This window comes from Bos javanicus, chromosome 18 (assembly GCF_032452875.1).
Source record: "Bos javanicus breed banteng chromosome 18, ARS-OSU_banteng_1.0, whole genome shotgun sequence".
Lineage (NCBI taxonomy): Eukaryota > Metazoa > Chordata > Mammalia > Artiodactyla > Bovidae > Bos > Bos javanicus.
In genome coordinates, this window is record NC_083885.1 from 42,428,249 (window position 1) to 42,444,573 (window position 16,325).

General features: G+C 40.9%; 1 pseudogene; it reads left to right on the forward strand.

The window, feature by feature from the left end:
• The first annotated feature begins 15,287 nt into the window (after window positions 1-15,287).
• On the forward strand, window positions 15,288-15,405 carry LOC133231249 (small nucleolar RNA SNORA70; annotated as a pseudogene).
• Window positions 15,406-16,325: the final 920 nt, after the last annotated feature.

Consider the following 16,325-nt stretch of genomic DNA (forward strand, 5'->3'; position numbering starts at 1 on the left):
TCCTGTTTTCTAGGAAGACACGCTTGAGGGCTGAGCAACCGTGTGAATGTGCCACATACAGCATTCCGGGCACATCTCTTACCACAAGAGGTAAGTTGTAGTTTAGGGTTTGCTTACCCATCTCCCTCGGTGAATCACCTTCAAGACAGACATACTATCTGATTCATTGGTGTGCCCCCAGGACTCAAACACGACATGTGGGAGGGAGCACGTAAGAGCTTTTGGGTGGACCTGTGTTGACATAAGCCAAGAGGTAGGTTTCCACTAGCTCAGATGGGCTCTGGGTTCTCTCTCCTGCCTCTGCAACCTGCTAGGCTGGACTTCATAACTAAGCAAGAAGGTCCGTCAGGATGGAAACAGTCTTTCTTCTTCCCCTCCCCTCCTTCATGAGGTCTTGTTCGTACACCCAGTCAAAATGTTTCTGCCTTGAAACATCACTTGAGGACCAGTTACATCCACTAGATTCATCTCAAATCCTTCAGCTCAAGAATCAATTTTAAAATTGAGCCTGCCACAGTATAGTCCCATCATTGTGCCCAGGGATGAGCATTTTATTCCAATATGAGGACAGGAAGCAGGAGGGGGCTATGACATCAGTGAGCTTCCCTGGAGAAGCAAGGATTCTGCTGAAGAGAGCAGATGGATCCAGAGCTGAAGTTGAACTGATAATAATCAATACCATCTGAACTAATTCAATTCATTTGCCTTGTATTGAATATGATCTTAATATACTAAGAGACATCAGCTTTCATTAGCGCCTAAGAAATCATCTTTGAAAAGAGGCAAAATGGTATCAAATGTGTAATGTGAAAAACATTGTTTTCAACATCTTTCCACTTCATTTAGCATTTTGAGGAATTGAGGCTGTATCTTGTAGCTATCAAACTGAATTAATCACCTTGAGACCTGATAGAAGATAACTGGAACTCTAATTTCAGGCTGCTTTTATCCTGGGAAGATGGCCTTTTAAGTTAGAATATGGGAATTAACATAAAATCTTTTCCACCGCTTACAAACCATCATAATACAAATTTTCAATAGAATAGTCCTGGGCTAATGAACATGGTAACCACTCAAGACATATGGTTGCTAAACACTTCGAATGTGGCTGATCTAAATTGAGATGTAAAATACACATATATTTCAAAGACTTAGTTCAAAAAATGTAAAATATCTCAATAATTTTTATATTGACCAGATGTTGAAATGACAAAATTTTATAAATATGAAAGTAAATAAAATTTATGATTAAAATTAATTTTACCTATTTTTTTCATACTTGTTTATTGTGCTTCCTGAAAATTTTTATTTACTTATTATAATGCAGCTCACATTGTATGTCTGCTAAACAAGGCTGGCCTATACAATTAAATACAATGGAGAATTGAATAATGTTTACCAACAGTTTTTATTTTTATTATTTTTTTTTACCAAGAGTTTTTAAATGAACTGGGAAAATATGTGAAATATCAAGTAAGTGAAAAAAGTAATATAAATTATATGTAGAGGATAATTAAAACCATGTAAAATACACCTATATGTTGATGTATGTGTAGACAGAAATTGACAGAAAGAAAACCTCAGTTAAAATATTCATCTCAATGTAAATGGTGGGGTTAGAGTGTAAGCATTGTTGTCTCCTTTATACACTTCTAAGTGTTCCTGAAAGAGCTTTTTATTATGTTTATTATCAACAAATAATAAATACCAAAAAGGAAATAATTCCCCATAATAATTAGTATTGTTATTTGTAGCTCTGCATCTTGCCCGAAAATTGCTAAAGTAAATAATTTACAAGAACGTTTAGCCCTTATTTAGCCCTCAGTGGCATCTCATCATGAAATACACCACTTCAAATGAAGAGTTCATTCTCAGGAGAGTCCATTTTAGTTATACAACAAAATATTTTCTTCAAGTGAGTGTTCGACTCAGGAACAGGAGATGATCTGGTGAAAAATTTGGCAGTCACCATTGTACTGTTACACTGGGAAGAGAAAGTTCATTATCAAAGTTTGCTCATCCAGAATTTATAACTAGTTCCTTGTTGCTTGAATAAAAAGAAAGAAAAAAATATCCCCAGGAAAATATGTCATAAGTTCCCAACAGCTAGACCTTTGTGTACATAACATTTGAAGAAACAAGTATTTTCTAAACTGGGAAAGCATGAATGAGCGAATGATCTTGGCTTGATCTTTTGCCAATTTATTCAACCCTCTCAAGGAACCCTGTTGCAATGACATTCATCTGGAAACTCTGATCTCTTCCTGGATCACAAAGTCCACTCTACTAACCATTCACCCTTCCACCCACCTACTCACCCATCCATACATCTATGCACCAACTCATCCATCTACCAATCCACCATGTATCTACCCACTTACTCTCCCATCCGTCTACTGATCCACCCATCTATTCATCCATCTGCTTGTCCATCCATCCATCTTCCCATCAATTTTTTTCTGGAGAGCTACCATTGACTAAGAACCATTCTACGTACTGGGGATATGGCCAGCGAACCAAACAGAGTCTTGCTCTTGGGGAGCCTATGTTCTAGGTGGAGAAGTCATATAGTAAACAGGTTAAAGCACCATCATGATAATGTCAGAAGGTGACCGATGCTTTAAGAAAAATAAAGCAATGCAATGGCAAACCAAACAACTAGGATGGGGCTACTTTAACTCATGTATTTGAAGAGGTGAGATTTGAACTGAAATGGCTGGCTGCAAGAGGTGATACCCATGTAAGAACATTTCAGGCACAGAGAGGGGCAAGTGCAAATGCCCTGGGGCACACCAATTTTGAAGACCAGGAAGGAGTCCAGTGTGGCGGCAGAGGACAATAGATGAAACAAGAAAAGAGGCAGGGCCACTCCACCTAAGCCTTGTAGGACATAAAGAATGTAGATTTTATTCTAATTTCAATGGAAAGGCATCAGATTGGTTTAAGTAGGGGTCCTGATATGATCTGATTTCCATATTTACTGTGTGGGCAAGAATAAAACCAAGAAGTCCTTTGGGGAGGCTACTGTGGTCATCCAGGCCCTGAGAGACCAGGGCCACCTGGATGTCTCATAACTCCAGAGTATTTTGAGAAGGCTCCCTCTGGAGCATACCTAATCAACTGTGACCAGCCTAAAACAACAGCATCAGTTTATTGCCCTCTTAACGCGGTGGTGTGGGAAGAGCACACCACCCCTTCAAAAGTGAAATCATCTGCTCAAACCCTTCAAATATTTAAATGCCCCAAATCACACACTAAGCAGAAGGCCCCTTTGAGATTCCCTAAGGTTCGATTCCACTGAGTTTACCTGCTTTTCATTTACCTCGACTGGTTCCAGCTGGGTCTGGAAACCGACGTGTCAACAGTCCCTGTCCATGAAGGCTTCCCAGCAACCAGGAAACAGGTCGTCAATTGCAATCTCCATAGAAAAACTGATTCTGTCAGAGGCTCTCCAAACCCCACATGGCTGGGCCCTATCTGGGAGCTGGTTCCTGCTGACAGCAACAAACAAACATCATAGCCCTCCAAGCTTGGACTGACTGTCGCAGGAGAGACGGTGGAGCCCCCTGGTTCTCTGAGGTCCTGGCTCACTCTTTCTCTGTCAGGGCATCCTGGGTAAGTCTGACCTTGCAGGAATCTGCCCCAGCCAGCTACTTGATGATTAACTACCTTTCTTACTTTATCAATTGCTGTTCCTTTCCTGGATCCCACCCAGACCCATCTGGGTAGGAACATGGACCCAGTGATCCTGGCATCTGGAAGCATTTGTCTTAAAAGAGCCAATTCCCTCTTGATGTCAATTATCAGCTCAGCTTCCAGCCAACAGGCCAGATATTCTCTCCCAAGGCCCAGACCACAGGATGTTGCCTGTGGTGTGTGTGGAGTGCTCCTCTGTGGGCCACTGTACTAGGGGCATCCACAGACCAGCTCATGCCCCTGGCCCTGTGAAGGATGGGCCTGTGCCAGAGCATCTAGATCACTGGCAAGCATATGTGCGTACACACGTGTGTGCACACACACACACATTCAAAAACACTCTCTCTCTCTACCAGAAGTTAGCTCCTGGAATGCAGCATCTGAAAGGCCTAAGACATGTGGCTGGGGCAGAGGAATGAACTGTTTACTGAGAAGTTGCTCAGCTCTGGACTTTGTGAATCAGGACCATGAAGGGAGGCACTGATGTGATCCTCAGCTGGGCAGAATTGCAGAGAGTTGAGGAAGCAGTTAGAGGTGGAAGACGGTGCCAGAGAGCTAGAAGGTGCACCCACAGAATTCATTCTGGGTGCTGTCCCCTGATGATACACAAACACCTTCTCTTCTCTGGGCTTAGCTTTTCCAATTTTTACCATGGAAACAATGGCTTAGAGGAGTTTCAGAGCTTCCTAGCTACAAGAGAATTCCATCACACATAGAGGTCCAGGCTCAGCACTCAGAATCATGCTGAATCAAAGCTGTCCCTGAAAACTCCTTAGAGTACAGCACACCTTCATGTACATGTGGAGAAGAACTTTTATGAGTATATGTATCAGTTATGAATGCATTTCACTGTATAAATTATTTCTCTTTCACCGAGCATGTGTATGCAGACATGCAGATGATAACCACCCAAATAACAGAAAGCAAAGAGGAACTAAAGAGCCTCTTGATGAAGGTGAAAGACCATAGTGAAAAAGCAGGCTCAAAACTCAGCATTCAAAAAAATTAAGATCATGGCATCCAGTCTCATCACTTCATGGCAAATAAATGGGGAAAAACTGGAAACAGTGACAGATTTTATTTTCTTGGGCTCCAAAATCACTGCAGATGGTGACTGCAGCCATGAAACTAAGACACTTGCTCTTGGAAGAAAAGCTATGACAAACCTACACAGTGTATTAAAAAGCAGAGACATCACTTTGCTGGCAAAGGTCTGGATAGTCAAAGCCATGCTTTCTCCGGTAGTCATGTATGGGTGTGAGAGTTGGACCATAAAGAAGGCTGAGTGCTGAAGAATTGGTGCTTTCAAACTGTGGTGTTGGAGAAGACTCTTGAGAGTCCCTTGGACAGCAAGGAAATCAAACCAGTCAATCCTACAGAAAATCAACCCTGAATATTCTTTGGAAAGACTGATGCTGAAGTTGAAGTTCCAGTACTTTGACAACCTGATACAAAGAGCTGACTCATTGGTAAAGAAAGACCCTGATGCTGGGAAAGACTGAGGGCAAGAGGAGAAATGGGCGACAGTGTGAAATGGTTGGATGGTATCACTGACTCAACAGACCTGAGTTTGAGCAAACTTCTTGAGATAGTAAAGGACAGGGAAGCCCAACAATAAGCATGTATATTTTAATATACAAATAAGCATTAAGTTAGAAAGAAACATGAGCAGCTGTATGGTATATCTGGGCTTCCCTGGTGGCTCAGACAGTAAAGAATCTGCCTGCAGTGCAGAAAACCCAGGTTCAATCCCTGGATCAGAAAGATCCCCTGGAGAAAGGAATGGCTACCCACTCCCGTACTCTTGCCTGGAGAATTCCACAGACAGAGGAGCCTGACTGGTGACAGTCCATGGGGTCACAAAGAGTCGGACCAGACTGAGCGACTAACACACACATGGTATTTCTACAAATTGATCAGGCTTAGACCCATGACCCAGTTTTGGAGTGATCTTGCAGAAAATTTCCAATTGAAAAGGATTTTCTTGCTGTAACTTCGGAAGCAGTAGACAAGCATGAAACTACCCACAGGAGGAAAGCCACAAAAAACCCTAGAACCCCCCATCTCAAGCAAGGTTCTTGGCCCACCTGGTGGAGGGGGAAGCTGATTCAAGGATGCAGTCATCTTGGCTTTAATAAACCCTTCTGCCCGCCTCCAAGTACTCGGCAGTGGTGCTTTGGCCTCACCTCCTTCTTAGTAACACAGTGTGGGAGGTTTGGGGACCTCTGGTACCCGCCACATGTCCACTGAACCCTGGCTGCCTGACTCCCCAGCACCTGCATAGGGTGGGTGGGCCCTGAGGACACCCTCCAGTAAAACTGGCTCCTGACAGTCAGAGCCTCTAGACTCATCCTGACCAAGCCCCTTCGGCTAAGCCCTGCTGTCCTCCCCCTTACAGCTCAGCCTCTTGCGCCCTCTCAGCCTCAGGACTCTATTCCTTGAAAGGCATTTCCAGTGGCCCAAGGAGGAAGCAATTCTGGGTGGAAGCCTTGACCCAAATGGAGAGCAGCTCCCTGGAAGGGGGCAGCAGATTCAAACCACCTCCCGCCCTTTCTTCAGCACAGACTCATTTGACACCCCACACATGCAGGATTTCCCCTGGGGCGTAGTTTCAGGACAAGCATCCCCTTGAAGGATGTGCGACAACAGTGTTGTCACAGGCAGCCTTCTGGTCGACTTAGCCTCTGCTGCTCACCCAGGTGGGCAAGGGTGGTGGCGGGGGCCACCTCCCCAGCCCTCACGGCCCTCCCCATTGAGAAGGCGCTGGAGCTCTGGCCTCCCTCCGTTATGGGCCTGCCTCTCCCTGCCAAGGTTTTAAAAGCATCTGGGCACAGGTGCGGGTGCTGCCAGCCTCCAGGGCCAATAAGCGGAAACTCGGTGGAGGAAAATGAGGACACCAACCACATTGCCATTATATTCTCCCAGAACATGCAGTGCTCCCAAATAAATGTGTCTCCAGCATCATCACACCACAATATTCATATGGCTCATTACTGGTTTTAATTTTGCCCGTTGCTTATTTACTGTCTCCTTCCCCCACTTTATTGCCAGGGTTGGAAGAGTTGCTCATCCATGCCCAGCATGGAACGTCCCCAAAGTGGGATCTCTCCAGAAGTTTCTGGCCCCACTCAGCCCCCACAGGACAGGCTATGGCCCAGATCACACACAGCGCCAATGGTTCCTCCATGCGGCTCTTCCCTTAGCCTCCCCACCATCCTGACTCACTGCTTTCCTGCGTCTGGAATGGGCTCCCTCTTCTTTCTATGACCGTATCCTGCAGGGCCGTCTCATGGGCTGACAGGAGGACTGAAGATGGTACACAGGACCTCAAAATATGAGGACACTGATATGCCCTCGTGAGCAGGGCTCAGCCTGGGCTCCACTGCCTGCCTTTATGTCTTCCTCATGTCCCAGAACCCAGGGGCAGCAACGCCCTCTCCTAACTGCTTGGGTACTCTAGTGTGGTGGTTCATCCCTAGAGATGCCTCGGGAAAAGCAAAATCCACATCTCCCTTGAATGAAAGAGGATGAGCAACCTGACTTCATTAATACATTTTTTTAAAGATGCTTTTTATTGAGGTTTGGAAAGCACATTATAATATGAAGAGGCAAAACTCATCAACACACCTCTCTCTGTTCATCAGAGTAAGCTCTTAACATATTGGAGCTTTTGTTTTTTATCTTTTTCCCCTGTATCTCAAACCAAAAGAAAACAAAACAAAAATAGAGGTCAGAGCATTATCATGTCATAAAATCTTTTTTCTTAGATCTTTTTTTCCCCAAATTGTAAAATTGTTCTGTGTTCCCTGTAACCAGTGATGAAAAACATACACAAAAACACAATTAACAACCTGTCTCCTTCCTGCCACTCCATCCTCAGAAAATAACGGATGCTAACAGCATGTGCTATTTCTTATATTACTGCATTTTTGTCCATAAGACACAATGAACAGATGGACAGATATAATGGAGAGATAAAGAAGAAAACATGCAAGAAAGAAAGATGAGACAGAGGAAGGGAGGAAAAAAGAAAGCTTGGAAAAAAGACAGGGAAGAGCAGAACAGGAAGAAAGAGGAGAGGAAGGAAGGAAGGAACTGATGTAAGAAAAGATAAGGAAAAAAAAAACAAGAAAAGTTAGAAAGAAAACAAAGATTTAATAAAAATAGGTTTTTACTCTCCTACATATATCATACATTTTTGGTTTTCTGTGACTTATTTTATTCTCAGTGAATTATCATGGTGTCCCTTTGGTAAAACAGATCTGCCTCTCCTAACTGCATCATATTCCATAGTTCTGACACACACAATGTATATCCAATCATTCCTCTGTTAATGGACATTCAGAAGATGTATTCTCCCCTCTTCTTTAAAAATAATGCTTTTATTTCTGTAAGATGGAGTTATAAAATGGAACTGCTGGGTCAAAGGATATGCATATTTTAATTTTAATAGCTTTCTAAGATTGCTTTCCCAAAAGGCTGAAGCAAGTCACATTTCCACCAGCAATACATGGGATGTCCAGAGCTTTGCCGCTTTGCCAGCACTGAATGTTATCACTTGTACATTGTTGTCAGCCTGGTGGGTAACACATAGTATTTCATTTTTTCTTTAATTTTTACTTCCCAATTTCCTGAGTTTGAATATGTTTTTTGTTTAATGACCACTGGGGATTTTTTCTCTGTGAATTATCTATTGATAGCCTTTGGCATGTTTTTAATTGGGTCACTTTTTTTTTTTTTTTTGCAGATACTTTTTGCATATTATGCATATTAACCATGTGTTATAAATATTTTTCTCAATTTGTGTATCATTATGTCACACAATTTCCCATATATTTCAACCCACCTTGTAAACAACTGGAATGCCTGCATAATATGCCAGAGTATGAATGTGAAGGTACTGATCAACTGCTCCCTCTGGGGAGTGTGTGTGTGTGTGTGTGTGTGTGTTTTAGTCGCTCAGCTGTGTCTGACTCTTTGCGACCCCACCGACTGTACCCCACCAGGCTCCTCTGTCCATGGGATTTTCCAGGCAAAAATACTGGGGTGGGTAGTCTTTCCCTTCGCCAGGAGATCTTCCTGACCCAGGGATCAAACCCAGGTCTTCTGCATTGACAGGAGGATTCTTTACTGTCTGAGCCCCCAGGGAAACCCACTGTTCCCTCTATATTGTTGGAATTCAGTTCTCGCTCACTCTCTTTCTCTGTCTCTCTCTCTCTCTCTCTGATATCATGAATAATGTAGGAACTTCTGTCCATATTTTACATTATTTTATGAGGCAATTTAGTACATTTTAAAATTAAGAATTTTATTTTTAAAAGTAAATTTACTAAATTAAAAATATGAACATTCTAAAAAATGTTACGAATATTGCTAAACTGCATTCTTAATAGATGTAACAATTTACTCTTCTTCCAACTCCACGTTCTGTCTTGTGCCCCTGCTGATGTAGGAATCGCAGTTCTGAAAAATCTATAAACTTGATGGCTTAAGATGGTATCATATTTATTGTTTTAATTATTGTTGTTAAAATATACTCATGAGATTGATACTTTCTATACTCACTTGTCATTTACCTTTATTCTTGTATGACTCAACTATCTCCATGTGGCCTAGGCATTTTTTTTCTTTGGGGCATCTTAATTTTTTAAGTTTATATGTGAATTGGGAGCTTGGATTAGATGATGCAAACTATTATATATAGAATGAATAAACAAGGTACTGCTGTATAGCACAGAGAACTATATTTAATATCCTGTGATAGACAATAATGGAAAAGAATATGAAAAAGAGTGTGTATATGTATTGTACGTTTTGTGTGTGTGTGTTAGCTGCTCAGTCATGTCTGGCTCTTTGGGACCCCATGGACTGTAGCCCATCAAGCTCCTCTGTCTATGGGATTCTCCAGACAAGAATACTGGAGTGGGTGGAGTGGGTTGCCATTTCCTTCTCCACGGGATCTTCCCGACCCAGGGAATCAAACCCAGGTCTCCCGCATTAGAGGCAGATGCTTTAACCTCTGAGCCACCAGGGAAGCCCTATATGTATATATATATACACATATATATATATATGTGCTAAGTCACTTCAGTCATGTCTGACTCTGTGCGATCCCATGGACAGCAGCCCACCAGGCTCCCCTGTCTATGGAATTCTCTAGGCAAGAATACTGGAGTGGGTTGTCATTTCCTTCGTGTATATATATATATATATATATATATATATATATATATATATGAATGACATTGCTGTAGAGCAGAAATTAACACAATATTGTAAATGAACTATACTTCAATATATGTATATGAATTCTTTTTGTATGTAGGGTAAAAAAAATTGTTATATTTGTAGAAAATATTTCCCAGTTGCAAGTTTGCTTTGTGACCTCACTTTTAAATAAAATATGTAAATGTCAACATAGCCAAACCATTGATCTACTATGATTTTTTTCATAGTGTTAAGCCACCTCTCAGACAAGAGATTGTTTCAGTATGTACTGAGGCTTTCCTCTAGTTTTATTTTTGTTTAATCTTTAACTTTTCAACCCTTTTACCTATTTGGGATAGGCTGTAAGGATAAACTGAGTTTATTTCCCTTGTGTAGGTTTCCATTTATCCCAGTATCATTTGTGGAATAGTCTGCAACTATTAAGAACTTTTAATAAAACTGATTTGAATCTCTCTAGTCTACTCTCTGTATTTGTATATTTATTTTCAAGAAAGTATCAAGTCAATTTATTAATAAGTATTTTTGCATTGTAATATATTTTATTTGGCAAAACTAGTTCCCTCTCCTCTAATTAGTCTTTAGTTTTAATTTTTTAACTGTTGCTTATCCAACTGATTTCTTCCAAGCATACTTTAGAAACATTTTATTTTTTTACTCCTCTTCTAAAAAAGTATAGTTCTTTCCACACCTTGATTTAGATTACATAGAACCCTAATCCAATTTACAAGGAATTAGACATTTGATTTCTTGTTCAGCTGTCTTATTGAAAATTTCCCTGGATGTTTATATTTTTATTTGGTTATTATTATTGAGTTAAAAATAAACTTGTATATGTTTATCATGAATATAACCCAATCCATTTTAAGTTAAGGGTAGTGATTTTTCCATATGGATATTCATTGGTTTCATCACCATTTGTTGGGAGACTATCCTTTTCCCATAAATCATCTTGGCTCCTTTGTCAAGAGTCAATGGATTGCTTAAGGGTGGGCCTACAACTGGATACTTTATGCTGTTTCATTAGTCTCTATGGGAATTCCAATGCCAGTTACACTGATTATGCCTAATGTGATGATTACTGATGCTTTATATTAAGCCTTGAAATCAGATGTTATGAGACTTCCACACTTGTTCTTCATACAATTGTTTTGGCTATTCTATTCCCTTTGCTTTTAAAAAGAAAAAAAAAAAACTACCTTAGAATTACCTTATCTGTCTCAATTAATTAAAAAACTAAGAATTTAATTGAGATTGCATTGAATCTGTGACTCAGGTTGGGGAGAGCTGACATCTTAGCAATAATGAGTCCATGAAGATGGTATATCTCTCTTTTTTGTTAGGTATTCTTTAATTTTTCTAAGCAATGTTTGATTAGTTTTCTGTTTATTGGTCTTGCACACGTCTTGATAAACTTATCTGTATAAACATTTGATATTATTAATAGAACTATAGGTGGTATTTTAAATTTTCACTTTCCAATTATTTGTGACTAATATAAAAAGTACAGTGGATATTTGTATATGTATGTCTTGTATCTTAGATCTTCTATATTTAGCTACTATCTCTAGTAACTTTCTTGTAGATTTCTTAAACCTTATCTATAAAATTGTATCATCTGCAAATAAACACAGGTCTGCTTCTTCATTACCCATATATACATGAAGAGATACTACACCATCAAAATGTTAAAGAAGCTGATTTGTTAAAGGCAGAATAAGTGGTCAACTTAGGTGAATTGTGACCTGGTCCTGGGGACTTACTCAAAACAGCAATGTCCTCTCCACTTTCCTTTTCTGCTCCTTAGAGAAAATTAAAGTCAGTGTCCATTGAGAAAAGAAGTGATGGGTTAGATGAAGAAGCTGGGTCTGGGAAATAATCTGGTGAGCTGAAACTGTATCAGATCAGATCAGATCAGATTAGTCTCTCAGTCGTGTCCAACTCTTTGTGACCCCATGAATCACAGCACACCAGGCCTCCCTGTCCATCACCAACTCCCGAAGTTCACTCAGACTCACATCCATCAAGTCAGTGATGCCATCCAGCCATCTCATCCTCTGTCGTCCCCTTCTCCTCTTGCCCCCACCCCTCCCAGCATCAGAGTCTTTTCTAATGAGTCAACTCTTCGCATGAGGTGGCCAAAGTACTGGAGTTTCAGCTTTAGCATCATTCCTTCCAAAGAACACCCAGGGCTGATCTCCTTCAGAATGGACTAGTTGGATCTCCTTGCAGTCCAAGGGACTCTCAAGAGTCTTCTCCAACACCACAGTTCAAAAGCATCAATTCTTTGGCACTCAGCCTTCTTCACAGTCCAGCTCTCACATCCATACATGACCACAGGAAAAACCATAGCCTTGACTAGACGAACCTTTGTTGGCAAAGTAATGTCTCTGCTTTTGAATATGCTATCTAGGTTGGTCATAACTTTCCTTCCAAGGAGTAAGTGTCTTTTAATTTCATGGCTGCAGTCACCATCTGCAGTGATTTTGGAGCCCCCCCCAAAAAAGTCTGACACTGTTTCCACTGTTTCCCCATCTATTTCCCATGAAGTGGTGGGACCAGATGCCATGATCTTCGTTTTCTGAATGTTGAGCTTTAAGACAACTTTTTCACTCTCCACTTTCACTTTCATTAAGAGGCTTTTGAGTTCCTCTTCACTTTCTGCCATAAGGGTGGTGTCATCTGCATATCTGAGGTTATTGATATTTCTCCCCGCAATCTTGATTCCAGCTTGTGTTTCTTCAAGTCCAGCGTTTCTCATGATGTACTCTGCATATAATTTAAATAAACAGGGTGACAATATACAGCCTTGATGTATTTGGAACCAGTCTGTTGTTCCATGTCCAGTTCTAACTGTTGCTTCCTGACCTGCATACAAATTTCTCAAGAGGCAGATCAGGTGTTCTGGTATTCCCATCTGTTGAAGAATTTTCCACAGTTTGTTGTGATCCACACAGTCAAAGGCTTTGGCATAGTCAATAAAGCAGAAATAGATGTTTTTCTGCAACTCTCTTGCTTTTTCGATGATCCAGCAGATGTTGGCAATTTGATCTCTGGTTCCTCTGCCTTTTCTAAAACCAGCTTGAACATCAGGAAGTTCACGGTTCACATATTGCTGAAGCCTGGCTTGGAGAATTTTGAGCATTACTTTACTAGCGTGTGAGATGAGTGCAATTGTGCGGTAGTTTGAGCATTCTTTGGCATTGCCTTTCTTTGGGATTGGAATGAAAACTGACCTTTTCCAGTCCTGTGGACACTGCTGAGTTTTCCAAATTTGCTGGCATATTGAGTGCAGCACTTTCACAGCATCATCTTTCAGGATTTGGAATAGCTCAACTGGAATTCTATCACCTCCACTAGCTTTGTTTGTAGTGATGCTTTCTAAGGCCCACTTGATTTCACATTCCAGGATATCTGGCTCTAGGTCAGTGATCACACCATTATGATTATCTGAGTCTTGAAGATCTTTTTTGCACAGTTCTTCTGTGTATTCTTGCCATCTCTTCTTAATATCTTCTGCTTCTGTTAGGTACATACCATTTCTGTCCTTTATCGAGCCCATCTTTGCATGAAATCTTCCTTTGGTATCTCTGATTTTCTTGAAGAGATCTCTAGTCTTTCCCATTCTGTCGTTTTCCTCTATTTCTTTGCATTGATTGCTGAAGAAGGCTTTCTTATCTCTTCTTGCTATTCTTTGGAACTCTGCATTTGGTTGCTGATATCTTTCCTTTTCTCCTTTGCTTTTCACTTCTCTTCTTTTCACAGCTATTTGTAAGGCCTCCTCAGACAGCCATTTTGCTTTTTTGTATTTCTTTTCCATGGGGATGGTCTTGATCCCTGTCTCCTGTACAATGTCACAAACCTCATTCCATAGTTCATCAGGCACTCTATCTATCAGATCTAAGCCCTTAAATCTATTTCTCACTTCCACTGTATAATCATAAGGGATTTGATTTAGGTCATACCTGAATGGTCTAGTGGTTTGCCCTACTTTCTTCAATTTAAGTCTGAATTTGGCAATAAGGAGTTCATGGTCTGAGCCACAGTCAGCTCCTGGTCTTGTTTTTGCTGACTGTATAGAGCTTCTCCATCTTTGGCTGCAAAGAATATAATCAATCTGATTTTGGTGTTGACCATCTGGTGATGTCCATGTATAGAGTCTTCTCTTGTGTTGTTGGAAGAGGGTGTTTGTTATGACCAGTGCATTTTCTTGGCAAAACTCTATTAGTCTTTGCCCTGCTTCATTCACATACAAAATATTCAGATTAAATGTATTTATATATGTTTAAACTTCTTAATTTAATCTGTGTTTGTGCTTCATCAGAGCCCTGTTTCTAGTGTACCTGGTTTGAGACTGATGCAGGTAATTCATGTTCTATGCCTTGGTGCATAGTGGGCCTAAAAAAATATTTGCATGTGGAGCCTCATTAAGCCTCTTTCTATGACAGAAAGCTTATCCTGACTGGCACAGAAAGACAGACAAACAAAAGTTGGCAAGCTATTGTATTTGCTCAGGTAACTGAAAAATTCAGGAGTGCATCCTCAGGCCTGGTTGGATGTAAAAACCTTCTTTCTCTGACTACTGGCTTTGTTCATCAGCAGCCTCTTCCCACATCCTTGTAAGATGACCTTCAGCAGTTCTAAGCTTATCTTCCAGGTGTTCAGTTACCCTATGGAAAGGGTATTAGTTGCAACAAAAGTCCTGGGCTTGAATCTCACTGGCCCAGCTGGTGTCAAGGGGTCATTCTGAACCCCTACCTGTAAGCCAGGGGGATGGAGTTACCATCACCAAAACTACAGGGATAATCAAGGGGTCATTAGCAAACATGCTCTAGGGTTTCATTTATATGACATTATAGGAGAAAAGCAAAAAGTTAGGGATAAGAGTGAGGATATGAGTTGACTAGAAGGGGAAAGGTTGTATTTTATGCAGTGATGCAAATATTCTTTGGGCTTCTCTGTAGCTCAGCTGGTAAAGAATCTACCTGTGATGCAGGAGAACCCCGTTCAATTCCTGGGTCAGAAAGATACTCTGGAGAAGGGATAGGATACCCACACCAGTATCCTTGGCCTTCCCTGGTAGCTTAACTGGTAAAGAATCCACCCACAGTGCAGGAGACTTGGATTTGATCCCTGGGTTGGGAACAGCTGCCCACTCCAGTGTTCTGGCCTGGAAAATTCCATGAACTGTATAGTCCATGAGGTCGCAAAGAGTAGGACACGACTGAGCAACTTTCACTTTCAAATATTCTTTCTTGATTGCAGTGATGGTTACATAAATGCATATATTCGTCAAAAGCTGCAGAATGGTTCACCTGTAAAGGGTGAATTTTGCCGTAGGTACTTTCAATAAACATGAATTTTCTTTGCAGCCAATTAAGCCAACCGTGTTCATTTCCCCGTGGAGGCCCAACGTGCAATGGCTCCTCAGTAGTATGTAGCCTGTTGCTTACACCAGCTGTGCTAAGGGACTTGGAGACAGCCCTTTCCAGCAGATACTCATGACCAGCATGCTGTCCCCAGTCTAGGCTCCAGACAGGTATAGGCAGCACCTTTAGAAAGCCCCAGGGCACAGGGGCCAGGATCCACTTTGTCTGAGTCATAATGTCCATCTGCAGCAAGCTGCAGAACAAGGAGCATGTGACTGAGGCCCCAGGGAGGGCCAAGTTCAAGTTTTCTGGCATCCAGAAGATCTACATCTCCAAGAGAAGTGGGGATTTACTAAGTTTAATGTGGATGAATTTGAGAACATGGTGGCAGATAAGCAGCTCATCTCAGAGGGCTATGGGGTCAGATACATCCCTAAGGGTGGCTCCCTGGACAAATGGCAGTCCCTGTACTCATGAGAGCCTCAGCATTGTCTCCTCCTTACTCAGGCCCACCAATACATCTTACTTTTCTGTCAAAAAAAAAAAAAACTCTGAATTTTAAAGAGTCTTAAATATATAAAGAAAGCTTGCAAGATTTTTTTTTTAGGGAAAAATGCAAATTTCTGGATAAGAAGATAGAACATTGCAAAGATGCTAATTCTTTCCAAATTAATGTATTGGATTTATACAGTCCTAAACAAAATACTAGCAAGTTTTGCAGGGGGAAGAAATATGAAACTTGACAAAATGTTTTTAAAATTTATCTGGAAAGATAAATGACTGATAATGCCAGAAAAAGTTAAGAAAAAGAAAATAATGAGGGGAAATTGCCTTTACTCCACAAGTTTGGCTAATAAATTTCAGTCTGGATTCTGTGTATGTGCACGTATGTATGCATTTATTTTGCTGGGGGTGTTGGGCATGTTTTGAAGAAAGGAGTACGGAATTTTACAAGAACTTCTCAAAAAAGAGAATGCAATTCAAAACTGACTTTAAGTTCTATTTAATTTTCAAATATTAATGTATTTTAAAATC